General features: G+C 42.7%; 1 protein-coding gene across 5 annotated transcripts in view; it reads left to right on the top strand.

Annotated features, from left to right (window-relative positions):
• Positions 1-26,804, top strand: part of LOC144270546 (SLAIN motif-containing protein-like) — an 82,105-nt gene that overhangs the window by 8,574 nt on the left and 46,727 nt on the right. The gene's annotated exons all lie outside the window — the stretch shown is intronic.

A 26,804-nucleotide genomic window follows, 5' to 3' on the forward strand; every position in this document is an offset into this window, starting at 1 on the left:
TCTGAATGTGTGTTTATGGACCTAAACAACAGGCAGGTCTAACTTTTTGTTCCTGTAAACAGCGACATGGTGTCTTTAAAAGCAAATAAAGTGTGCTTCTTTCAAGTAGAATAGAAGAAGAAGTGCCACTAAAAATACTGCTTCTAAAACCCCTTAGCAGATCTGACTTTGCTTGTAAAACTGGGTGGATTTTAAAAAAAGAGTATTTTTACTTTTTGTTCTTTGAACTATGTAGTGGTGGTTTTTTTTTTTCTTTTTTTTTTTTTGACACACGAGCCTGTTTAAAATAAAATCTGAATTTAACACAAAGCATGTCAAGGCCTAAACTACTTATAATATCCCTTTAAAAACAAACAAACATGCTGAAACCATGAACCTCTATCAGAAACTATGAATTAAAGGCTGCTTTTCTATATAAAGAAATCTAAGACTGATATGTCTGTGCAACTTCTTACAGTGCCAGTGAATTCTTTGTTTGAAATTTAAATGTTTCCCTACAGTTGTTTTGGGATGCAAGTCTTGCAGCATTGTACTAGTACCGTGGTTCTGTATGGACTTTTTAAACCTATTTATGTGGTTTTGAAAATTCTACTAGGTGCCTGAATCTTTAGGCCCCTAAATTCCTTCGTAAATCTGGACCTTAAAGTCAGTAATGTAGAGATTAACAGACAAATTTTAAGCATTTCCTATACAGGCTAATGATTATACCCCAGTTAATTTTTGCCCTGTGTTTTGGGTCTGATTTTGAACTCTTCCTTACTTCTTATGCCAGTGTAACTCCATTGATTTTTGTGGCATTATTCCAAACTTACACTATTTTTGTTTTATAGTTTATTCACATAAACGGATCAGAATAGGTTCCTTGTTTAATCACTTAGAATGGTGCAAAGTGAGTATAAAATGCTAGCAGTTAGAATGCTAGCATTTTTCATCCACACAGCATAATGGTTGTAAGGTGTAGGGAAATAATGAATTAGGCCCTTTGTTTGCTGTTGGCTAGTAGATCTGAGGCACAGGAGGTTGGATATCTTGTGGCGTTCTCTCCCCTGAAGAAGTGTGTGTACATGAATTTCCTTGTATTGTAGGAGGGAAAGAAGCACATTCTAATGTGCCTGGATTGCCAATGTGAAACTTTGGGATTCCAGTTAGTTATTTTCATGCTATTAAAGAACAGAAGGCTTATGCTAAATATTCCTTTTCATATACTAATGTCAGTTATTAATATCTTATGCTGTCTTTTTAACAAGATCAATAGGTAGTCTTAAAAGCTAAATTTGAATAGCAATATAACTTTGTGTGGTTGCTCATAGGCACACAGTCCATTTAATCAGGATGTCATTGAAGTACTGCAAAGACTGTGTTTTGCAAATAAAACTTTAGGAAGCAAATGTCACAGCTTCAGGTAAATGTATTTGAGAGGGGGAAAAATAAAGATTGACTCTCTTTTTCAGTATTAACCACTGTTCTATAGTGCCATAGGATAAGTCGGCATGTAAGAGCTTGCCTTCATATTCTGTCTGACAACACCAGCTGATTCAACCTATGATTTTCATAGAGTTCATAGGGTTAGAAACATTTGTCACCAAATATAAAATGGATTTGACAGTTTTTAATGAAAACTGGCATTGCTACACTTTCTGCTAGTGAAAAGAAAAGGAGTACTTGTGGCACCTTAGAGACTAACCAATTTATTTGAGCATGAGCTTTCGTGAGCTACAGCTCACTTCATCAGATGTATACCGTGGAAACTGCAGCAGACTTTATATATACACAGAGAATATGAAACAATACCTCCTCCCACCCCACTGTCCTGCTGGTAATAGCTTATCTAAAGTAATCGTCAGGTTAGGCCATTTCCAGCACAAATCCAGGTTTTCTCACCCTCCACCCCCCCACACAAATTCACTCTCCTGCTGGTAATAGCCCATCCAAAGTGACAACTCTTTACACAATGTGCATGATAATGAAGTTAGGCCATTTCCTGCACAAATCCAGGTTCTCTCACTCCCTCACCCCCCTCCAAAAACCGCCCCCATACACACACAGACTCACTCTCCTGCTGGTAATAGCTCGTCCAAACTGACCACTCTCCAAGTTTAAATCCAAGTTAAACCAGAACATCTGGGGGGAGGGGGGGTAGGAAAAAACAAGAGGAAATAAGCTACCTTGCATAATGACTTAGCCACTCCCAGTCTCTATTTAAGCCTAAATTAATAGTATCCAATTTGCAAATGAATTCCAATTCAGCAGTTTCTCGCTGGAGTCTGGATTTGAAGTTTTTTTGTTGTAAGATAGCGACCTTCATGTCTGTGATTGCGTGACCAGAGAGATTGAAGTGTTCTCCGACTGGTTTATGAATGTTATAATTCTTGACATCTGATTTGTGTCCATTTATTCTTTTACGTAGAGACTGTCCAGTTTGACCAATGTACATGGCAGAGGGGCATTGCTGGCACATGATGGCATAAATCACATTGGTGGATGTGCAGGTGAACGAGCCTCTGATAGTGTGGCTGATGTTATTAGGCCCTGTGATGGTGTCCCCTGAATAGATATGTGGGCACAATTGGCAACGGGCTTTGTTGCAAGGATAAGTTCCTGGGTTAGTGGTTCTGTTGTGTGGTATGTGGTTGTTGGTGAGTATTTGCTTCAGGTTGCGGGGCTGTCTGTAGGCAAGGACTGGCCTGTCTCCCAAGATTTGTGAGAGTGTTGGGTCATCCTTTAGGATAGGTTGTAGATCCTTAATAATGCGTTGGAGGGGTTTTAGTTGGGGGCTGAAGGTGACGGCTAGTGGCGTTCTGTTATTTTCTTTGTTAGGCCTGTCCTGTAGTAGGTAACTTCTGGGAACTCTTCTGGCCCTATCAATCTGTTTTTTTACTTCCGCAGGTGGGTATTGTAGTTGTAAGAAAGCTTGACAGAGATCTTGTAGGTGTTTGTCTCTGTCTGAGGGGTTGGAGCAAATGCGGTTGTATCGCAGAGCTTGGCTGTAGACGATGGATCGTGTGGTGTGGTCAGGGTGAAAGCTGGAGGCATGCAGGTAGGAATAGCGGTCAGTAGGTTTCCGGTATAGGGTGGTGTTTATGTGCCCATTGTTTATTAGCACTGTAGTGTCCAGGAAGTGGATCTCTTGTGTGGACTGGACCAGGCTGAGGTTGATGGTGGGATGGAAATTGTTGAAATCATGGTGGAATTCCTCAAGGGCTTCTTTTCCATGGGTCCAGATGATGAAGATGTCATCAATATAGCGCAAGTAGAGTAGGGGCTTTAGGGGACGAGAGCTGAGGAAGCGTTGTTCTAAATCAGCCATAAAAATGTTGGCATATTGTGGGGCCATGCGGGTACCCATAGCAGTGCCGCTGATCTGAAGGTATACATTGTCCCCAAATGTGAAATAGTTATGGGTAAGGACAAAGTCACAAAGTTCAGCCACCAGGTTAGCCGTGACATTATCGGGGATAGTGTTCCTGACGGCTTGTAGTCCATCTTTGTGTGGAATGTTGGTGTAGAGGGCTTCTACATCCATAGTGGCCAGGATGGTGTTATCAGGAAGATCACCGATGGATTGAAGTTTCCTCAGGAAGTCAGTGGTGTCTCGAAGGTAGCTGGGAGTGCTGGTAGCGTAGGGCCTGAGGAGGGAGTCTACATAGCCAGACAATCCTGCTGTCAGGGTGTCAATGCCTGAAATGATGGGGCGCCCAGGAGTTCCAGGTTTATGGATCTTGGGTAGTAGATAGAATATCCCAGGTCGGGGTTCCAGGGGTGTGTCTGTGTGGATTTGATCTTGTGCTTTTTCAGGAAGTTTCTTGAGCAAATGCTGTAGTTGCTTTTGGTAACTCTCAGTGGGATCATAGGGTAATGGCTTGTAGAAACTCGTGTTGGAGAGCTGCCGAGCAGCCTCTTGTTCATATTCCGACCTATTCATGATGACAACAGCACCTCCTTTGTCAGCCTTTTTGATTATGATGTCAGAGTTGTTTCTGAGGCTGTGGATGGCATTGCGTTCCGCATGGCTGAGGTTATGGGGCAAGTGATGCTGCTTTTCCACAATTTCAGCCCGTGCACGTCGGCGGAAGCACTCTATGTAGAAGTCCAGTCTGCTGTTTCGACCTTCAGGACTACATAGAGTGCTTCCGCCGACGTGCACGGGCTGAAAAGGAAAAGTCTGAGTAAGAGGGACAAGGAGAAGATGACATTTTCACACTAAAAATTAGAGATCACCAGTGTTTAGAGGGAACTAATCAGACTTGTCTCTTTGTATTTCACTAGCCTGTGTTCTGTCGGTCAACTTAAAAATGTGGGATATGGGAAGAGCTAAATTTTAGTTAAATTTTAATAAAACTGGCCAAGATTTTCAAAACAAGTTTCGAAACATAATTTTTGTGCTTTGATTTTTTTTTCTAATTTACCCAATTAGAAATGTCTGAATGGGGCGTGATTTTCAGAAAGTGCTGAGAAACCCAGCTCTGCAAATTGGCACCCTTTATGGCATCTCAAGTAGGGCATCCAGAATCTGAGGCACAAAATTACTAGGCACTTTCGAAAACGTTGGCCAGTGTGAGTGGGTGTGAGGATTTTGTTTGTATGAAAATAACAAAAAATGGTTAATGTTAAAATTCTGAACACAGCGTGCCCTTACTGCTTGGATATTATAGCATGTTTTAGCATTAGAGGAATTCAGCACAAGACTTTGTCAGTACCCGCAAGCTGGAAATAGACTCAAAGTGTTAAAGCAAGGTGGCAACTGGCTATAATCTTCAAGGGGGTCTCCCATGTGGTTGGTGTCACGAATGCCATCAACAGGAGGCTTAGATTTGTCAACTGAATTTTTAAAAATAGCTTCTTTAGGAAATGTAGCAATGCAGTGCTGAGATTTTTTTTTATTTTTTTTTTTGGTGTGTGTGTGTGTGTGTGTGTGTGTGTGTGTGTGTGTAATAACTCCACAAGTAATTTCAGAAATAGTACTGACAAGGTTTTATCATTTATATAGTTTCAGTCATTCAGGTTTTTGTCTGCCAAACAATTCTGTTAGAATAACAAGCAATTTTGGGGGATGACTTGTCTTGGAGTTCCACTATTTGGGTGACTGAAAGCATGAGACTAATCACAATGTGCCAATAACAGTATGCCCAAATGTATTGTTGTATATTAAAACGCACTTTCCTGTGTGGGTGATAAGCATGTTTCTTTCTATGCAAACTTCCATAGATTATCATAACAATCAAATGTATAGATTAAAAAGAAAGCTAATGAAATAACTTTGAATTTAAGGTATTGTATAAGTAACTGGATTTAAGTAGGTATCAGTATGTCTCAAGCAGTACATTTAATTATACTGACCTAGAAATCTACGATTTTTATCTACTTCAACTCTTGTTTTATATTAGCTATAGGCTTTTCTTTCCCTGTTCTGTGTTTAAAAATATACAAGTTAAAATCTTGTTATGCAGTAGCATTGGTGGTGAGTCTCATGAGTATAACAACTCTTGGGTTTTTATAATTTTAGGAACACTGATTAGCACAATCCTTTTGATCTCTTGTTCAGTTTGTCTAATGCTGAGGTGAGTCTCACTTTAACAATAGGGAATTCTAAAATAGATTTTATAGAACATACACAAAACTGCATTAAAAACATTAGGGTTGCAGGACAAGCACCCGCAAGTTGGGAAATGCCAGCATTAAAGTTGCTTGTGCAATCATTAATTTGGACCTCTAGTGCATATGCATTATGATACAGTCCTTAATTACATGATCACATACTGGTTTTTTTTTTTTTCCCCACAGGATTCCTGCCTCATTCAGTGCACAGGATGGACCTGTTCTGGGAATGAATCAGGGTTGTATAGAAAAGAAAGGTGTTGTTAGTAGGACTCCTGTCTAATTTCTTGCAGAAATTGGACGGTGTTTAGTGAGTAAGGCAGGGGATTGCAGGAAGTGAAAGGATGGTCTCATCTTTGGTTAACTTCTGCCCTGGAGAATTGGATTCTATCCCTGCCTCAGTTACACAGCTAGTCACTGAAACCAAACTTGTCAGAGATGGTCTCTAATTATGTGGCTCTCATTTTCTGAGTGCCCATCTTGAGACCCTGAGGTCTGATTTGACTAAGCACTCAACTGTAGCTGATGTCAGTGGGAACTGTCTGTGAATATATAAAGTGCAATATAATGCTAAGTACTCTGAAAAATCATGTCCTGTCTCAAATTGGGAACCCAGAATTAATGGATTTCTGAGCCTCTGGTCCTAATCTATAAAATGAGCCTAATATCCCCTCATCTCACAGGATTTTTGTGAAGATAAATTAATGTTTGAGAAGTACTCAAATACATAGCACCATAGAAATGTCCATGGGGAAATTACTAATTCTGCCTTCAGGTCAGGGTTTGAACAGTGTACAGTAATTAAGATCTGAACTATGAGGATTTAAAAAAAAATATTGATTAGGTGCTTATTAAGTGAACACTGTCCATCCTGTCCACTGAATGAGGCAGGGGTCTTGTGGAAAAAATAATGCATGATCATGTTATTAAAGATGAATCCTAATGTATGTGCACAAGGGGGCCAAATCAAGGTTGCATGAGCCACTTTAATATGACATTCTTAACTTTTGAGTGTTTGACTCTGCAACCTCAGTGTTCTTTTAGCATTACATTTACATCTGCATGGTTCATCAGGAGGATTGGAACCTTTAGATCTTTGGTCTTTGAGCTAATGGAGTAATTGATAGCAATAGCAGGTGATCATTATAGGTGATAGTAGGTGATAGCAATAGTAGGAGATAGCAATAGTAGGAGGATTGGGCCAAAAGAAATCTGATGAGGTTCAATAAGGATAAGTGCAGGGTCCTGCACTTAGGATGGAAGAATCCAATGCACCGCTACAGACTAGGGACCGAATGGCTAGGCAGCAGTTCTGCGGAAAAGGACCTAGGGGTGACAGTGGACGAGAAGCTGGATATGAGTCAGCAGTGTGCCCTTGTTGCCAAGAAGGCCAATGGCATTTTGGAATGTATAAGTAGGGGCATAGCGAGCAGATCGAGGGACGTGATCGTTCCCCTCTATTCGACATTGGTGAGGCCTCATCTGGAGTACTGTGTCCAGTTTTGGGCCCCACACTACAAGAAGGATGTGGATAAATTCTAGAGAGTCCAGCGAAGGGCAACAAAAATGATTAGGGGTCTAGAACACATGACTTATGAGGAGAGGCTGAGGGAGCTGGGATTGTTTAGCCTGCAGAAGAGAAGAATGAGGGGGGATTTGATAGCTGCTTTCAACTACCTGAAAGGGGGTTCCAAAGAGGATGGCTCTAGACTGTTCTCAACGGTAGCAGATGACAGAACGAGGAGTAATGGTTTCAAGTTGCAGTGGGGGAAGTTTAGATTGGATATTAGGAAAAACTTTTTCACTAAGAGGGTGGTGAAACACTGGAATGCATTACCTAGGGAGGTGGTGGAATCTCCTTCCTTAGAGGTTTTTAAGGTCAGGCTTGACAAAGCCCTGGGTGGGATGATTTAACTGGGAATTGGTCCTGCTTTGAGCAGGGGGTTGGACTAGATGACCTTCAGGGGTCCCTTCCAACCCTGATATTCTATGATTCTATGATCATCCTCTCTGGAGACCAGCACTAGAAGGAGAGGAGACGTATTTTGCTAGTGGGTTTCACAGATAGTTGTTGACAGCAGAGGAGTGGTGGTACTCAAGCTCCATTCCAAGCTCCAGAAGGGATTGTGCTTCTAGTGGGGGACAGACCTGCCCTGTCCTCTCCAAACTGTCCTTATCCTAATCCTGTCTCTTCCCCACCCCTGGCTCCTTGTCCCTGTCTCATTCTTCTTGCCATCCTAATCTCTAACCCTGAGGCTTCTAATCTTAGTCTGTCTATTCTTGCCCACCCAGTTTCACTTCCCTCATGGCTCCTCATTCAATCTGCCTTCTCCTCCAACCCATGGACTCCCAGTCTCCTTGCCCAGGCTTCTCATCCAATCTTGGGTTAGAGGAGAGGGAAATCCACGCCTTGTCCAGTCTCTTTACTGAACCAGCCTCATTTTGCCGTCCATATCCCTGATCCTTGTCATTTCTTTCCTCCCCTCTGTGACGTTCCCCCTCTGGTGTTATCTGGACCGGTGATCTGCTAGATCACTCCAATCCTTGACTCTGGGAGCCAGCCTTACCCTGCACTGCTGTGAGAACCCCCACTCCTGGGCTGTTCACGCACAGCCTCTGGCATGTAAGCTGCTTGGATTGTGTAACCGAATGACACTAGCCAATATCTCCTGTCCCAGACACAACTCTAGGAACCTGTGTCTTGCAGTGTCCAGTTATGCCTGATGGACGCTGCAAACTTATATGAGTTTGTCAATTTAACAAAGAAATTTATATGTACCACGCTTGTTATTCCAAAGGGAATCCCTGACACGCTTCAAACCAAATGCACTGTTTCAGGTAGAATGAATAAACAGATGTATTAACTATAAAGATAAATTTTAAATGATTATAAGTCAGAGAATAACAAACCAGATTTGGTCAAATGAAGTAAAAGCAAAACGCATTTCTAAGCTGATCTTAACACTTTCAATACCCTTACAAACTTAGATGCTTCTCACCACAGGGTGGCTGTTTGTCCTTCAGCCAGTCTCTTCTCTTTGATCAACGGTTCAGTCGCTTAGTGTTGTATCTGTAGATGTAGATGGAAGAGCGAGGAAGAGCATGGCAAATGTCTCTGCCTTTTATCATGTTCTTTCTTCCCTCTTGGCTTTGCCCCCCCCCCCACCAAAGTCAGGTGAGCTTTACCTCATCGTAGTCCCTGACTGACCAAGGGAAGCGGGGTGGCTCACTCGAGAGTCCAACAGCTCCTTTTGTTGCTGCCTAGGCCAGCGTCCTTTGTTCCTGTGAGGCTGGGCTGGGTTTGTCCCATAAATGTCCTGATGAGGTGTGAACTGCCTCTTTGCTCTTGGAGAGTTTTTGCCTGGGCTTATTTTAAGCCATGAGGACACATTTTCAGCCTCATAACTATATACATGACATTATAACCTATAACATTACTGTAAGAACAATTACCATAACATCACTATAACAAAAATGCTCAGTGCATCATGAGCCTTCCGAAGACACCTGACATGACAAACTTTGCTTTGGATACCACACAATCATTTTACAAAGATGAACATGGGGGTGCTCAGTGTTCCCCCAAGGTACAGAGTGTCGCACCCTCCTTAGCTCATTCTTCCTCCATTCCCCCCTCCCCCTCCCCAAGGCCCTAATTTTAGTCTCCCTCTCTTCCCCGAGCCTTACCCAAACAGTGGTAGCCTGCCCTGTTCAACTCCCAGTATCAGTTTCCCTCTCACCCACCCTCGTCCCCAATTCCAAATCTCATCAGATGATTTGTCCCAGTCTATTCCTTTCTCTTCCCCTTTGGACTGGCTTTTCATTTGTGCATTTGAATCAGATTTCATCTTTCTCCATGCTGCCTGGATGCCAGCAGGGAGGTTATTGAGAGGACAGAAGATATTGGGTTCCTGAACTGAGTTCAAGTGCCTGGTCCTGGTCTAGAGTAGCTATTACAGGGAAAGTCCTGAGCCCCTGTAGCCCAGGGATGGTGCATACTCAGTCACTCTCTGGGGATGGTCTGTATGCAGTGCAGTCACATGTGGGAGTGGTGAGGGGATGGAGCATGCAGTGAAGATGGAATCTTTGGAAATATTAGCTGCTGAAAATCAGTCTCTACTGAGTATATGCAAATTGCAGTTTCCTCCCTCTTCACCACCTTCCAAAAAAGGATTATAATGTGCATGGCTTTTCATGAGGGTAGCCAAAGATACATCTTTAACACAAAGGCTAACACCTGCCAAATTTCAAGTCCCTTTTCCAAAGCAGAAAGGCAATAGGGCATTTCAGAGAACAGCTCTCAAAAATTGTTAACATGGGGGGGAAAATCAATTTTTCACTAGTCTTGTTCTTGGAAATGGCTGAACCATTTTGGCTAACATTTTTTGGAAAAATTCAGCTTGAGACTGACATCCGGATGGAAAATTTCAACTCAAAGCCTGAAGTTGGGCAAAGTTATAAGCAAGTAAAAATAGGGTCTTATAATAAGAAGTGTGGAGCAGCCGTAACAGGCAGTGCCACCAGCCTTGCCTATAATAAATAACCAAAACAGGCCAAATTATAAAGTAAAAGTTCCCTTATTTAAGTTTGTACATTATTACATGTACAGAAATCGATATTCTTCAGTTTGGTCTTTTGCATGTTTAGTGATTAGCGGGAGTTCAGAGATCAGATTTTTGGTAAGTAGCTTCTGCTTTGGACTTACCTTTCTTAAAACCTCTTGAACCAGAGGAGTTTTGTCTTTAGAAAACTTATTTTGTCAGACATTTTTGAATAATGAGACATACGACTTGTTCAGTAGAGTTTAAATATTTTTTTAACAACCTCTAAGGATGTGAGGTGCTTAAGCACATGTGTAAATATTTGCAAGGTCAGGGCAAATATGAGCATTGATTGAAACAAGGGGACAGAGTTAAAATTGTTTTTGTAATTTTAAATGCTAAAAAGTCATGACGTTTGTAGTTTTTTTTTTTTTTAAAATGAAAATATCAGAAATAGAATATTAAAGTTACATTCTTGACGTCAGCTCCTTTCTGAAGATATTTTTTCTCTTAATAAGAGTCCAATCTTACGGACGTGTCCATGTAGTAACCCATTGAAGTCCTAAGGTAGCTGACCCTTCCATCTTCTAAACCAGTTACATTGTCAAAAATAACATCGCATTGATCCGAGACCCCTTTTATATACCCTGCTCATAGATGAGTTATGTGAAATGTAACAGCCTTCACTTTGAATAGTTTTGAAGTCTGTAGCTTGACTTTTTTTTTTCATTTTCTTGGGTCTCTTTATCTCTTGTAAACCGCTCCTCAGTATGGTATATCTGTTTGCACCACAAGTAATTAGTCTGTGAGAAAGCTGACGTCCTGCCATGCATGTTACCAAAATTGCAAGTAACTTTCTAAATAAATTTAGACAGTATCAGTCATTGGCTTTTACTTGTTGAAGGATTGCTGGACTGCTCCCTTACGTTGCCCTTCAAAAAATGTCAGTTTCTGTACTTACTATTTATAAAAGCAATTTACAAACAAAGGAATTAACTAGATGTGTAGAACATATATCATCTTCTGTATCTCTTCCCACAACCTCTCAATCCAACCCTTTTTGGGTCATTTCATGCTGTTTTATATCTAGTTTTAGAAAGAATGGATTGATTTAAATCACTGATTTTGTAAATCAACAAGCAGGAAAACTTGATTTAAAACTAAACTTGAGATCCAAGGGCAGATTTTCTGCTGTGTTCACTTCTGCTCAGGGGATGGGTGTGAGAGTTGGTGAGTGAGCTGGCTACAGGTGGGATGCGGACTGGGCAATGGAAAGAGGTGGATGGGAAGTAGTGAAAAAGAAGGAAACAAAACATTGGAGACTCCGTGGGAAAAAGCTGCACCTTAGTCTGTTATAAGACAAAGTAGAGTGAAGCCAGGGAGGGGAAAGATAGCTTTTTTTTTTTTTTTTTTTTTTTTTAAAAAAGCATGAGAGACGGAATGAATTACTTTATAATTGGAGGGATTTGCCCCGTCACTGCAGCCCATACAAGTTTCTGTGGTACCCTGAATGTATGGCACAGAATCTCACTCGATGTATGTACAATAGTAAACACAACGGTCTTACATTGCATGATACTTGATGGTACAGTGTTTTAGGGATTAGCTGGAAGACTATTCCGTATGGGTCAAACGTTACCATAGTCAGGACTTGAAATCTTTCCTTTGGCTAAGGAGAGGTGGACACTGGGTTTTGGAAATAGAAAAACGTGGAATCTACATGCTGAATTTTACATGCTTCATTGAACTATGTAGGTGTCCCGTAAACACTCTGGAAGGGCACATTTTACATATCAAAATCTGTTAAATATAAACACTGAGGTCTCTTTCCCACTGCATCAGTCTATATTTCAAAAACATCTAAATCAGCATAATGGATGTAACCCATGCACTGCATTAGCTGCTGTTGATGATATCAGCTGCTGCAGGAGAAATGCAGAAAACTAAGGGCTTGTCTACACTGGTAAGTTTTTTGTCGATTAAACTAATCTTGACGTGAAAAAATCGACAAAAGCAAAGTTGCCATAGTGAGTTTACATTTGCTCCCTTTGTCAACAGATCGTGTCCACATTTGGGGCACCACTGTATGTATCCCACAGTGCCTGTGGTCACCATCTGGGAAGGCGGAAACGGAGCGTGGCGCATCCGAGGATGTGCAGAATGTCCCGTCATGCACTGCTTCGTGTCCCAGCCCGCCAGTGGTTTCTGGCTTCCTTTTGCGCCGTTCTGGCTTTCCTTTTGCACTGTTTTTCCAACTGTCAGTCTTTGTAGTGCGCTGTTAACTGTCGTGAGAACATTGTGCATGGCAGGAGAGTTACTCACAAAGTTACTGGCAGAGGATGAATCGTAGGCACCCGAGTATGATATGGACAGCAGCAACTTATCGGTGCTTTTGGCATTCACAGAGCAGCTGCAAACAGTAGACCATCACTTTTGGGCTAGGGAAACAAGCACTGATTTGTGGGATCGCATTGTCATGCAGATGTGGGATGAAGACCAGTGGGTACAGAACTTGAGGATGCATAAAGCAACCTTCCTGGAGCTATGTGCTGAGCTGGTCCCCGACCTGCAGCAAGGGGCATTTTAACAGGCTGAGCAGGTGCCTCCATGGGAGGAGGGATAGCTCAGTGGTTTGAGCATTGGCTTGTTAAACCCAGGGTTGTAAGTTCAGTCCTTGACAGGGCCATTTAGGGATCTGGGGCAAAAATTGGGGATTGGTCCTGCTTTGAGCAGGGGGTTGAACTAGATGACCTCCTTAAGTCCCTTCCAACCCTGATATTCTATGGTAGTCGAATGTGCCTTTGGCCATTTGAAAGCTCACTGGAGGTGTCTCAGTGGCAGGCTAGACCTTACTGAGGATAATATTCCTGTGATCATAGCCACGTGCTGCACTTTGCATAATCTGTGTGAATCTAAGGGTGAAGTGTTTGCTCAGGTGTGGAGCACTGAGGCAGAGCGCTTGGCTGCACAGTTTGAACAGCCAGATGCTAGGGCTGTCTGAGGAGCCGAGAGGGCTGCTATTAATATCAGAGAGGCTTTGAGGAACCACTTTGACAATGAGGGACACTAACACATGTCTGCTTTGGAGTTCCTTCCCTGATGCATCCATGAAAAACTTTGGGGCCCAAGATCCATGCAACAAAATGCTTTAGAATCCTGTTCCCGAGAGTGAATTGATTGCTATGCTTTTGTAGAACACAGAATAAAAATGCTGTACCATTAAATACCTTAGCCTTTATTTATTGTTAAAAAGGATAAAACCTCACAACTGTGTGTGGCTCCAGCTATCATTGTCCAAGCTGTGAGAGGGGGGTGGAGTGATGGAGAAACTCAGGAGTGCTGTGAAGTGAAAAGGAAGGTCTGGGCATAGAGGGGGTGGGGTTGGCAAAGAATTGTGCACGTGCTGCAGTGGAGGTTAGCCACAGATATGCTCTGTCTGCAGCTGTATCAAAGACTTGAGCATCTCTGTTTGATTCCCCATAACTTTTATCATCCACTCTGTCGCTTGCCTAGCAAATGCTGCATTCTCTTTTCTGTCCTGACTTTTGGCTTCCCAACACTCTTTGCGTTCCCTGGTCTGTCTCTCATCGGACTGCAGCACCTCCCTGCACATGTCTTCTTTGCTGTGTCTCAGCTTCTTCCTTATCTGCTGAAGCCGGTTGGCAGGGGTGCGTGGTGTGTTCCTCAAGGTCTTGGCTGCTGTGGACAATGCACAGAAGAGGGATTGTTACATTCCAGTAAACGATTGAAACATTTCAGTGACAAGGGCCTTTTGCAACTAGTAGCAATCACCGACTCTAGGCAGGCACACAGCTCTGTGAGCACCCCAATCATGGTGAGTGTTGGGAGTGGGGGGAAGGTGGTTGTGCATATGGACAAAATGGTCACTACGTGCAGAGCAGATTAGCAGGGAACTCATTCTAATATTATCACACACTTTTTCACAGGCGGCCAACCTGCTGGCTGACATCTTACTGCTGTGGGTAAGCAGGGAAATCAGGGCACAACTACTGCATGCTTGTGGCTTTCACCCTGGTCTATATGCAGCTCAGCTATGTGCCGCTTTGGTCCCAGCTCCAGTGATTGCTAAATGGCACGGTACAGTTTCCTACAATGGGGGAACTAACAGGGTTGCAATCCCTTGGAATCTGCGGCAGCGGATTAACAAGTACCTGTTGGAAACTTTCCAGAGCCTCTCTCTGGAGGATTCCCTGCAGGTCTCGATGTCTGTCGACACCCTGCTTGGCCATGCAGATTGGCTACACAGGCCAATGTCCAGCTCACATAAAACACTACCTGCCTCCCACTTTTCAGTTCCCTACACAAGCCACAGCAACTTCCCTGGCATGTCATCTGCTTCCTGCTCCCCGTAGAGCACTTCTGGAGTGGAGAAAAGTTCCTGGCTGCCTTCCCCACTGGGCAACCCCGTTGGGAGCTCCACGTCCTCTTCTAGCTCCACTTCTTCATCCAGAATTTCAGCCTCCAGATTACCCCCTCTTTCTGCTGCCTCCTAAGTATCCATGGGGCTATCGGTGATGGAGGTGGGATCACCACCGAGAATAACATTCAGCTCCTTATAGAAGCGGCAGGTCTTAGGTGCACCACTGGAGCAATGGTTTGCCTCCTGCGCCTTATGGTACGCCTGCCTCATCTCCTTTATCTTCACTCTGCACTGCTGCGTGTCCCGATCATAGCTCTTTTCACACAAGCCTCAAGAAATTTGTCCATGTGTCCTACAGGTGCAGCTGCGATTGAACAGACTCCTCTCACCATATACTGATCAGATCCAACAATTCGGCGGTGGTCCAGGCGGGAGTGCGTTTGGTGCAATAGCCAGCCATGCTAACCTGGGAAACCAGCAAACAGGAAATGAGATTTAAAATTCATGGGGCTTGCAAGGGGGAGGGGCGGGTTGGCTGCAGGGCAGTGGAGTTCAAACCGCTGACTAGAGCAGCTGCATGTGAATTGTGGGACACTTCCTGAAGGCCAATAAAATAGGGCAAAAAAAAGGCTTGGTGTCTACACTGGCTGTTTGTTGACAATAAGGGGAGGGTGGAAGTTTTTTTTCGTCAAAACTGGGTGTTGTTTTTCAACAAAAGTTCCATTGCAGTGTGTACGCTATCCCTGTTTTGTCACCAAAAGGCAGTTTTTAGTGACAAAACTTGTCAAGACATATGCTTAGGGCTTGTCTACACTGGCAATTCAAATTCGCTGCTGTTTGCAGTTTAAATTGTAGACAAATTCTGTATAATACTGCAGCTCTCAAAACAATTTTGAATCTTTATTTGAAAATCACCCCCACTTTAGTGTTAAAATTTATAGCCATCATACTTCTTGCCTAGAGTTTAGGCAATGATCTTACTATGTCTTTCTGCAAAGTAAGTGTTCCACTTAAACAATATGTAAGGCACTTTTTTCTTTTTTTAAATCTGCGATCTTTAAATCAGATTTTTTTGGATGATACAGAATGGTGAGCAGTCTGTATCAGTGCAGATTTTAGGGGAACTTGTCATTTGGATATCTTCTGGATGCCCATTTTGCTCTTAATTTAGATGCAGTACTTAAAAAATCAGGCATTGGTGTATATTTTCATCTGTTCTCTTCTGATGGATTACCACAAATATAAGGCTAAGTAAAATACTGTCACTAAAAGCTGAATATTCTTTATTAATGCAGAGGATTGAACCACAAAGAATCTCACCAACAAATTTTTAAATAAGATAGCATGCATTTTATATTGGAAGAAAAATCTCATTTTACACTGTAGTATACAATTAAAACTGTCCCTTACTAGAGCCACATTTTACAAAATGCTATGTATGGGAAAGACTAACTTAAGTATAAACTGAAAGGGGGAACTAAATAAATATACTTTAGCTAAGACACAGAGCTTCAGCCATGCAACTCAGCTCATGTTAATGAGTTCACTCCTTGCATCAAATTAACCATATATGGCTAGATGGTTACTATTATAGATAATTATGATGGATTTTTTAATTACCAAAAAAGCCTTTAATTTTTCACTTGATATTTAATTACAGGGGAAATTTTTATTAAACTTGATCTTTACATAAAATAGTACAAGGTTCCAGAAGTTGTGTTCCATAGCAAAACTAGTTCAATGGGGGACCGGTCGTCTTAAGTAACAATGAAATGTAAACTTGGATTAGATTATTTTTGTTTGCAGCTTAATAATGCTCGGTATTTGGATACTTGTTAAATCAAAGGATATCCTGTTTCTTGTAAGTTGGTTATGTCTTTTATGTATCTTTACAGTATCTCTTAATAGTTGTATAATTTTCCAAAGCTTGATTGAGCTACCCTTTAATGCCATTCGATTTGTCAGGATAAAACTGGAAAACTGAAGCTTAATAATCCTGTAAAAATAGATTTAAAAATCAGCTTGTCACACAAGCCTCTTTCAAAAAAGGTAAACTCATCACACTTGTTATATCAGTAATGTGATAGCATTTAATCCTTTTTGTTCTGACAAAACTGTTTAAATCATTATGAATGCCTTAATTGTAAAAACTATATTAAAATAACTTTTTAGTTTATTTTTACTTGTCTGAAATATTGTGGTTGGCAGAATAAGTTTTCTAGTATTCAAGATGGGCTAGCATATTAGTTTGTCTTATCACTGGATTGGAGAGACAAGGTAATATCTTTTATTGGACCAATTTCTGTTGGTGAGAGAGACCAGCTTTCTAGCCACACAGAGCTCTTCTTCAGGTCTGGGAAAGGTAGAGCTCGAAAACTTGTCTCTTGCCAGCAAAGACCCACCTTGTCTTTCTAATATCCTGTGGCCAACACAGCTGCCTACAACTACACTGCATTATCATTGAATTGATTGGCTTAGTTTAGGTGGTGGTCCAACTGAATAGGCGGTAATTAGTTTATTTTGAGAAACTGTGTTGATGGCAGTGTTGAACCTTTCCCCAGTGAGATGAAAAAGGAAAATAGCAAACACAGGTTTAATCTGATATGCAACCAGGTTTGACCAGAGTTCCTCTGTAGACATTTCTCTCAGAGAGAATACAAGTTGTTTTGTATGTTTAAAACCGTGCCAGATAATAGCTGTGCTAGAAGTTTTACTTTGAGTTCTTAGTGAACATGACTGTGTGAGAGACATTACTTTCTCAGCCTTTGTGAATGGAGTTGTTACTTGGAAAAGATGGGGAACTGTAGGGTGATCAGTCTTGCAGACTGAGAAAAGTAAACATAAATACCTTAAATTTCAAGTGTGAATAAAACAAACTTTTGTGGATCGGGGTCTTAGTCCACTTTATATAAAAGTAAGTGTCATATTGTTTGGTGGAGGGTATTTGTTTCCAGGCTTGTTCTTATTATTCTGTTAGCTGATTAACTTATTGTGTGTGTAATTTAAAAAAAAAAAGAAAAAGCATGGATTCTGTTAACCCAGCAATGGTGCTAGCTTACAATTATTTGCCTAATGACGAGTTCAGACTCAGACACTGACTTCCTGTACTTGAAAAGCTAAATATTTGATAGTATAACAGAGTGGATTCTGCACTCCCCTCTCACCAGTAGCAAGTAGGACACTTTCACTGGTGAGTATAAAGCACAATTTAATTCTTTAGAATTTAATTTTTTAAAAATTTTTTTTAAAAAACAATCTTCCACATGTGAATTGATGCGGTGCTATCTTCCTTAGCCTACAGAAATGTTTCCTGTCCCTTCCCATCTCATAATTTTCACAAGCAATCCCAAGGTGAAAGTTAACAAGATGCTAGTCAAATTTCATTGCTGCCCATAGGATTCTGAATAGCAACCATGAAACTGACCAAAATATTGCTAATGTTATATTCTGCTGCTTGTTGAGAATGTTATAAGCAGAAGCAGACATTGGAACATTGGTTGAAGACCCAAGAAAAGTGTTGGTGTAAAACAGAGAAGATTTCTGTTCTTCTGCAGTAGCTGGGAAGCTTGGGGAGCGATGGAGTATTAGAATTCTCCCCTTTATCTCCTGAAACAGTCAGGATGCTCTGGAGTGGGGGAAGGAGCTTTTCCTCCCTTCTAGGAGCAAGAGTGTTAACTTTAAACTTATTGTAGCCAGATACTGATGCAAAGGGTCTATGTAGCTTGTTACTGCAGTGAGAGGCCATGACGTTCCCCTGGTGTTATCTGGATGGGTGATCTGCTAGGTCACTCCAATCCTTGGCTCTGGGAGCCAGCCTTACCCTGCACTGCTGTGAGAACCCCCACTCTTGGGCTGTTCACACACAGCCTCTGGCATGTAAGCTGCTTGGATTGTGTAACCGAATGACACTAGCCAATATCTCCTGTCCCAGACACAACCCTAGGAACCTGTGTCTTGCAGTGTCCAGTTATGACCGCTAGATGCTGTAAGCTTATATGAGTTAGTCAATTTAACAAAGAAATTGATATGCACCAGGCTTGTTATCTCAAGGAGAGTCTCTGACGTGCTTCAAACCAAACATACTGGTTCAGGTAGAATAAACAAATTTATGAACTACAAAAGATAGATTTTAAGTGATTATAAGTCAAAGCACAAAAAGTCAAATGAAATAATCAGTGTCCTTACAAACCTAGATGCTTTTCACCACAGGCTGGCTAGTTGCCCTTCAGCCAAGCTCTCCCTTTTGATCAACTGTTCAGTTGCTTGGTGGTGATATCTGTAGATGGAGGTGGAAGAAAGAGGAAGAGTATGGCAAATGTCTTCCCTTTTATCATGTTCTTTCTTCCTTCTTGGCTTTGCTCCTCCCCCTTCAGGGTCAGGTGAGCGTTACCTCATCGTAGTCCCCAACTGACCAATGGAAGGTGGGTGACTCACTTGAGACTCCAACAGATCCTTTGTTGCTGCTTAAGCTGGTGTCCATTGTTCCTGTGAGGCTGGGCTGGGTTTGTCCCATACATGCCCTGATGAGGTGTGAACTGCCCCTCTGTTCCTGGAGAGTTTTGCCTGGGCTTGTTTTAAGCCATGAGGACACATTTTGAGCCTCATAACTATATACATGAAATTACAACCTATAACATTACTATAACAACAATGCCCCGTGCATCATGAGCCTTCTGGAGACACCCGGCATGACAAACTTCGCATTGGATACCACACAATCATATTATAAGGATGAACATAGGATGCAGGGTGTTCCCTTGAGATACAGTGTGTCACACCTGCTCCCTTAGTCAGTGACTAACCCTCTTGCAGTAAACTATCTCAAAGGCAGTTTGTGTTATAGTTCTCTTGGCATCCAGCCATTTAAGGCCAGGAGGCAGCATGCCTCAGTTTCCCCCACACCCAGCAAACCAGGTTTGTTATGGTTTCTCCGCTGTGGTAAGCTTTAAGTCTGTTTACAGGTATTAATTGAAAAGTAGCATTATCATATCCATGTCAAAATTCTTATCCCCCAAACTTAACATCAATACCAAAATTTTTATCACAGATGTGCACTTGTCTGGGTGTATTTACCTACCCAATCCCCACCTCCAGTATAAAATGGTCAGTGAAGATGGGGCCCCTGAACTGACTTCAAGGACACAAAACCCTGATAAGATTCTGGAATTCTTTCACTCTTTTTGGAAGGGATTGGATAACTTGGATGTGGTCTGTTTGAGGACGTGAGCCTAGATTACAGACAGAACACTTTTGTTGTTGTCCTTTTTGTACTTTGTATCCACTTAGGTATCCCCTAACTTGGTATCTATTTCTAAAAGAGCCTTAAAAATTGCCCCCCAGTGGTGGTGCATCATACCATTTATTCTGCAACCCCAAAATCTGAAGGATTAGCTGGAGGTCTAAATCAGGGACTAGTCCATCTCAGATAGCTTTTAAGTGTTGGCATAGAGTGAACATTTTAAAAGAAATATAGTAAGACGAATTCTAGTAACCAGAGCAAATCACATGAATCAGAAAGTTCAGTTAAGTTCTAAATTTTTCACTTTCTAGGGTGTCAACGCCTGTAGCATGACTTAGATCTGGAGTTAGAATTTCAGAGTGCAATGTCTAAATTTTGGTATATTACAAAGTCCTTTGGCCTGTTTCTCTGAGAAATGATAGGATCTGATTCTCATTATTCCAATTTACATCTTTGTAAGTGTTAACTCTATTGACTTTAAATGAGGAATTATGCCAGTTTTATGCTCGGGCAAGTAGGAAGAGAATAGGACCCATATAGCTGTCTCAGAATCATAGAATATTAGGTTTGGAAGAGATCTCAGGAGGTCATCTAGTCTGATCTCCTGCTCAAAGCAGGACCAACACCAACTAAATCATCTCAACCAAGGCTTTGTAAAGCCGGACCTTAAAAACCTCTAAGGATGGAGATTCCTCCACCTCCCTAGGTAACCCATTCCAGTGCTTCACCATCCTCCTAGTGAAATGGTGTTTCCTAGTATCATAGAATATCAGGGTTGGAAGGGACCTCAGGAGGTCATCTAGTCCAACCCCCTGCTCAAAGCAGGACCAATCCCCAACTAAATCATCCCAGCCAGGGCTTTGTCAAGCCTGACCTTAAAAATATCTAAGGAAGGAGATTCCACCACCTCCCTAGGTAACGCATTCCAGTGTTTCACCACCCTCCTAGTGAAAAAGTTTTTCCTAATATCCAACCTAAACCTCCCCCACTGCAACTTGAGACCATTACTCCTTGTTCTGTCATCCGCTACCACTGAGAACGGTCTAGAGCCATCCTCTTTGGAACCCCCTTTCAGTTAGCTGAAAGCAGCTATCAAATCATTCTTCTCTTCCGCAGACTAAACAACCCCAGTTCCCTCAGCCTCTCCTCATAAGTCATGTGTTCCAGTCCGCTAATCATTTTTGTTGCCCTCCGCTGGACGTTTTCCAATTTTTCCACATCCTTCTTGTAGTGTGGGGCCCAAAACGGGACACAGTACTCCAGATGAGGCCTCACCAATGTCGAATAGAGGGGAACGATCACGTCCCTCGATCTGCTGGCAATGCCCCTACGTATACATCCCAAAATACCATTGGCCTTCTTGGCAACAACGGCACACTATTGACTCATATCCAGCTTCTCGTCCACTGTAACCCTAGGTCCTTTTCTGCAGAACTGCTGCCGAGCCGTTCAGTCCCTAGTCTGTAGCGGTGCATGGGGTTCTTCCGTCCTAAGTGCAGGACTCTGCACTTGTCTTTGTTGAACCTCATCAGATTTGTTTTGGCCCAATCCTCTAATTTGTCTAGGTCCCTCTGTATCCTATCCCTACCCTCCAGCGTATCTACCTCTCTCCCAGTTTAGTGTCATCTGCAAACTTGCTGAGGGTGCAATCCACACCATCCTCCAGATCATTTATGAAGATACTGAACAAAACCGGCCCCAGGACCGACCCTTGGGGCACTCCACTTCATACCGGCTGCCAACTAGACATGGAGCAATTGATCACTACCCGTTGAGCCCGACAATCTAGCCAACTTTCTATCCACCTTATAGTGCATTCATCCAGCCCATACTTCTTTAACTTGCTGGCAAGAATACTGTGGGAGACCGTGTCAAAAGCTTTGCTAAAGTCAAGGAACAACACGTCCACCGCTTTCCCCTCATCCACAGAGCCAGTTATCTCATCATAGAAGGCAATTAGATTAGTCAGGCATGACTTGCCCTTGGTGAATCCATGCTGACTGTTCCTGATCACTTTCCTCTCCTCTAAGTGCTTCAGAATTGATTCCTTGAGGACCTGCTCCGTGATTTTTCCAGGGACTGAGGTGAGGCTGACTGGCCTGTAGTTCCCAGGATCCTCCTCCTTCCCTTTTTTAAAGATGAGCACTACATTAGCCTTTTTCCAGTTGTCCAGGACTTCCAACCTAGACCTCCCCCACCACAACTTGAGATCATTGCTTCTCTTTCTGTCATTTGCCTAGCTTCATCCTCTTTTTGGAACCCCCCTTCAGGTAATTGAAGGCTGCTATCAAATCGCCCCTCAGTCTTCTCTTCTGTGGACTAAATAATCCCAGTTCCCTCAGCCTCTCCCCGTAAGTCATGTGCTCCAGCCTCCTAATAATTTTCGTTACCCTCCGCCGGACTCTCTCCAATTTGTCCACATCCCTTCTGTAGTGGGGGGACCAAAATTGGAAAGCAGTACTCCAGGATTGGCTTCACCAGTGTCGAAGAGAGGGGAATAATCACTTTCCTCTGTCTTGTGGCAATGCTTCTACTAATTCAGCCTTCTTGGCAACAAGGTCACACTGTTGACTCATATCCAGCTTCTCGTTCACTGTAATCCGCAGGTCCTTTTCTACCGAACTGCTGCTTAGCCAGTCGGTCCCCAGCCTGTAGCGGTGCATGGGATTCTCCCTTCCTAAGTGCAGAACTCTGCACTTGTCCTTGTTGAACCTCATCAGATTTCTTTTGGCCCAATCCTCCAATTTGTCTAGGTCACTCTGGACCCTATCCCTACCCTCAAGCATATCTACCTCTCCCCCGCAGCTTAGTGTCCTCTGAAAACTTGCTGAGGGTGCAATTAATCCCATTATCCAGATCATTAATGAAGATGTTGAACAAAACCGGCCCCGGGACCGCCCCCTGGGGCACTCTGCTTGATACTGACTGCCAATTAGACATGGAGCCATTGATCACTACTCATTGAGCCCGATGATCAAGCCAGCTTTCTATCCACCTTATAGTCCATTCATCCAGCCCATACTACTTTAAGTTGCCGGCAAGAATACTGTGGAAGACTGTACCAAAAGCTTTGCTAAAGTCAAGATATATCACATCCAGCGCTTTCTCCGTATCCCCAGAGCCCGTTATCTCACCATAGAAGGCAATCAGGTTGGTCAGGCATGACTTTCCCTTGGTGAATCCATGTTGATTGTTCCTGATCATCTTCCTCTCCTCCAAAGTGCTTCAAAATGGATTCCTTGAGGACCTGCTCCATGCTTTTGCCAGGGACTGAAGTGAGGCTGACCGATCTGTAGTTCCCTGGGTTCTGTTTTTTTCCCTTTTTTAAATATGGGCTCTATATTTGTCTTTTCCCAGTCATCTGGGACCTCCCCCGATTGCCACAAATGTTCAAAGATAATGGCTAATGGCTCTGCAATCACATCAGCCAACTCCCTCAGTACCCTTGGATGCATTAGTTCTGGACCCATGGCCTTGTGCACATCCAGCTTTTCAAAATAATCCTTAACCTGTTCTTTCACCACTGAGGGCTACTCACCTACTCCCCATGCTGTGTTGTCCAGTGCAGCAGTCTGGGACTGTCTTTGTCTGTGAAGACCGAGGCAAAAAAGCACTGAGAACTTCAGCTTTTTCCACATCATCTGTCACTATGTTGCCTCCCCCATTCAGTAAGGGTCCCACACTTTCCCTGATCACCTTCTTGTTGCTAACATACCTGTAGAAACCCTTCTTGTTACCCTTCACGTTCCTTGCTAGCTGCAACTCCAATTGTGCCTTGGCCTTCCTGATTACACGCCTGCATGCTCTAGCAGTATTTTTATACTCTTCCCTAGTCATCTATCCAAATTTCCAGGTCTTGTAAACTTCCTTTTTGAGTTAAGCTCACCGAAGATTTCACTGTTACGGTTGCCTGCCAAATTTGCTATTCTTTTTGCACTTCGGGATGGATTGTTCCTGCACCCTCAATAAGGCTTCTTTAAAATACAGCCAGCTCTCCTGGGCTCCTTGCCCTGTTCATATTAATCTCCCAGGGGATCCTGCCCATCAGTTCCCTAAGGGAGTCTAAGTCTGCTTTTCTGAAGTCCAGGATCCTTATTTATCTACTCTCCTTTCTTCCTTTTTTCAGGATCCTGAACTCAACCGTCTCATGGTCACTGCTGCCTAGGTTGCCACCCACTTTTACTTCCCCTATCAATTCTTCTTTGTTTGTAAGCAGCAAGTCCAGAGGATCACGGCCCCTAGTCGGTTCCTCCAGCACTTGTACCAGGAAGTTGTCCCCAACATTCTCCAAAAACTTCCTGGATTGTCTGTGCACTGCTGTATTGCTCTCCCAGCAGATGTCAGGGTGATTGAAGTCCCCCATTAGAACCAGGACCTGTGATCAGGAGACTTCCGTCTCATGAGTGCTTTCAGTTCAAACAGTGGTTAGAATATGTCCTAATTCTAAAAGGATACGGATCGGGGAGTACTGTAACTCAGTAAGTGATGTGTAATTTTGAAAGTACCTTTTTTTTTTTTTTTGTTTTCTTTTGGACAACACAATTTTGGATTTTCTTCAATCCTCCAGTCCTTCCTTGCAGTTACAAATGTCCTAAATATTCTTGTTCTGGTCTGCCTGTTTCTTTTCTGTTCTGATTTGCTGGTAGCTGCTACAATCAGAGTGCTGTAGTCTTTATATGCAAATTAAGAACTCTTGGAAATACTGTTCTTGTGCTGATTATGACTGATTTAGGAAGTGGTTGGTGCATTATGGATTTATGAAAATCTATTAATCTTATCTGTGTCTTTACGCTGTGCCCTCATACACCAGCATGTGAATTGTAATAAACAGTTACTCTGTTGTAAAATAATTAATGCCACACCAAAGGGTCACAAACTTGAAATCTAGTCAATTTAAAAAAAAAAAGCGCTTTTGGTATTACACCTGCCACTCACGCGCCTTGCCATATTTTGTAATTTTTAGATATTTTTCCCATATTAAAACTTGGTATTCTAAGGTGCAGAAAAAGAGAAAATGATGAAGCTAGCTTTATACAAGTCTCCTTAAATGTACGAACTGTGACAAAATTGATTTTTTTCCTCTAAACTTTTACAGGGTATGTCTACACTAGAAATGTAAGTCAACCTATATTAGGTGGATTTTACAGCCACCACCGTAATAACCGTGGTGGTGCATGTCCACACTATCCTCCTTGGATTGGTGATGTGCTTCCTCAGCAGGAGTGCACCTAAGAGGGACAGTGTGGGAAGCTGAGAGCCTGGTCTCTCAGCTCCGCTGGCAGCTCCCTGCCAGGAGCCCAGCTGCCTCACAGGCTCCCGGAAGGCTCCCCATTCACCGCTGGAAGCGGGGTCCAGCCACCTGGCTCTCTAGGGGTGTGAAATTAACACAGTGTCTACACCAGCACTTTGTCACCTTAACTACACTGACATAAGCCCTCTGCCTTTCATGGAGATGGAGTTATTATGTTGGTGAAGTAGGGCACTTACGTCACCAAGACCAAGGCTGTAGACATAATTAGGTCAACATAAGCTGTCTTACATCAACCTAACTGTGTGGTGTAGACGAGGCCACAGGAAACATGGTTGCTACAGTGGAAGTTAAATCTTGTCTTGTTAAATCAAACTGCAAGTTTGACTTTTTTTTTTTAAAGTCCACTGTTTATTTTCTAAAAAGGTGCGTGTGGGAGTGGAGAATGGGGGGGAAAAGAACTCTAAAGTAATTTTGGTTTATTATAAAAATCCTTGCTTCCTGACTGTAGCTCTTCTATGTAAAGACTACATAGTACTGTGTGTTTCTGAATCCCTTTGTTCCTTGCCTTCATACAACTCCAATTTAGGAGACTAGAACAACTCTTGTATCTGTTAAACAAAATCTCTCATTTTAAAACTCGTAGCCAAACTTTCAGAAGTGTTACTGATTTAACAAATTGTGCTGACTTTACAGAGGGACTGAAGACTCTCGGCTCCCACTGAAAAAAAGTGCCTAAAAAACCTGAGAAGCACACCAGTGAAGACTTCTGAAAACTTTCTTTAAATTTTAGTTTTAGAGATCAAAGATGTAATTGCCAAATTACCTTAATGAATAAATGCCATTGGAGGATTTTTAGGGAAAGGATTCAGAATACTTTAGGGGAGTAGTGTGGTGTGAAATTTGTGTCAGAATGAGCAACTAGAGGTGGTTTAGGCCTTTTGTATAGTGCCAGTTCCTTAATGTATTCTTCAGAGATGTGCTTTCACTATTGGCAACTGGGCTATTGCTGTAGGCAGGGGCACTAGAACCAGAGAGGGCAGGAGGGCTAGCACCCCTGCAATGGAAATAGTATGAGGGCTCCACCACCACATAAACTTGTGCACATCCAGGAGGAGGGGGGCACTGAGGCGAGAGTGGGACCCAGCGGGGCTGGAGTGGCCACCATGGGGCTAAGGGAATGAGACCTGGAGGGAGCAGACTGGGACTCCCAGGATCTTCCTTCCCAGCCTGGAACAAGCTGCACCCCGCACTCCACCTCTTTGCATGTTCTGTTATTTTCCTTGTTTGGCCTGTTCTGTAGTAGGTCACTTCTGGGTACCTGTCTCACTCTGTCAATCTGTTTCCTTACTTCCCCAGGTGGGTATTGTAGTTTTAAGAATGTTTGATAAAGACCTTGTAGGTGTTTGTCTGTCTGAGGGATTGGAACAAATGCGGTTGTATTTTAGGGCTTGGCTGTAGACAATGGATCGTGTGTTGTGTCCTGGATGGAAGCTGGAGGCATGTAGGTAAGTATAGCGGTCAGTAGGTTTCCAGTGTAGGGTGTTTTTTTGCGACCATCACTTATTTGCAGGAAGTAGATCCAGGAAGTGGATCTCTTGTGTGGATTGGTCCAGGCTGAGGTTGATGGTGGGGTGGAAATTGTTGAAATCCAGGTGGAATTCTTCAAGGGCCTCCTTCCCATGGGTCCATACAATGAAGATGTCATCAGTGTAGCGCAAGTAGGGGAGGGGCCCTAGGGGACGAGAGCTGAGGAAGTGTTGTTCTAAGTTGGCCATAAAAATGCTGGCTTACTGTGGA

This window comes from Eretmochelys imbricata, chromosome 9 (assembly GCF_965152235.1).
Source record: "Eretmochelys imbricata isolate rEreImb1 chromosome 9, rEreImb1.hap1, whole genome shotgun sequence".
NCBI lineage: Eukaryota > Metazoa > Chordata > Testudines > Cheloniidae > Eretmochelys > Eretmochelys imbricata.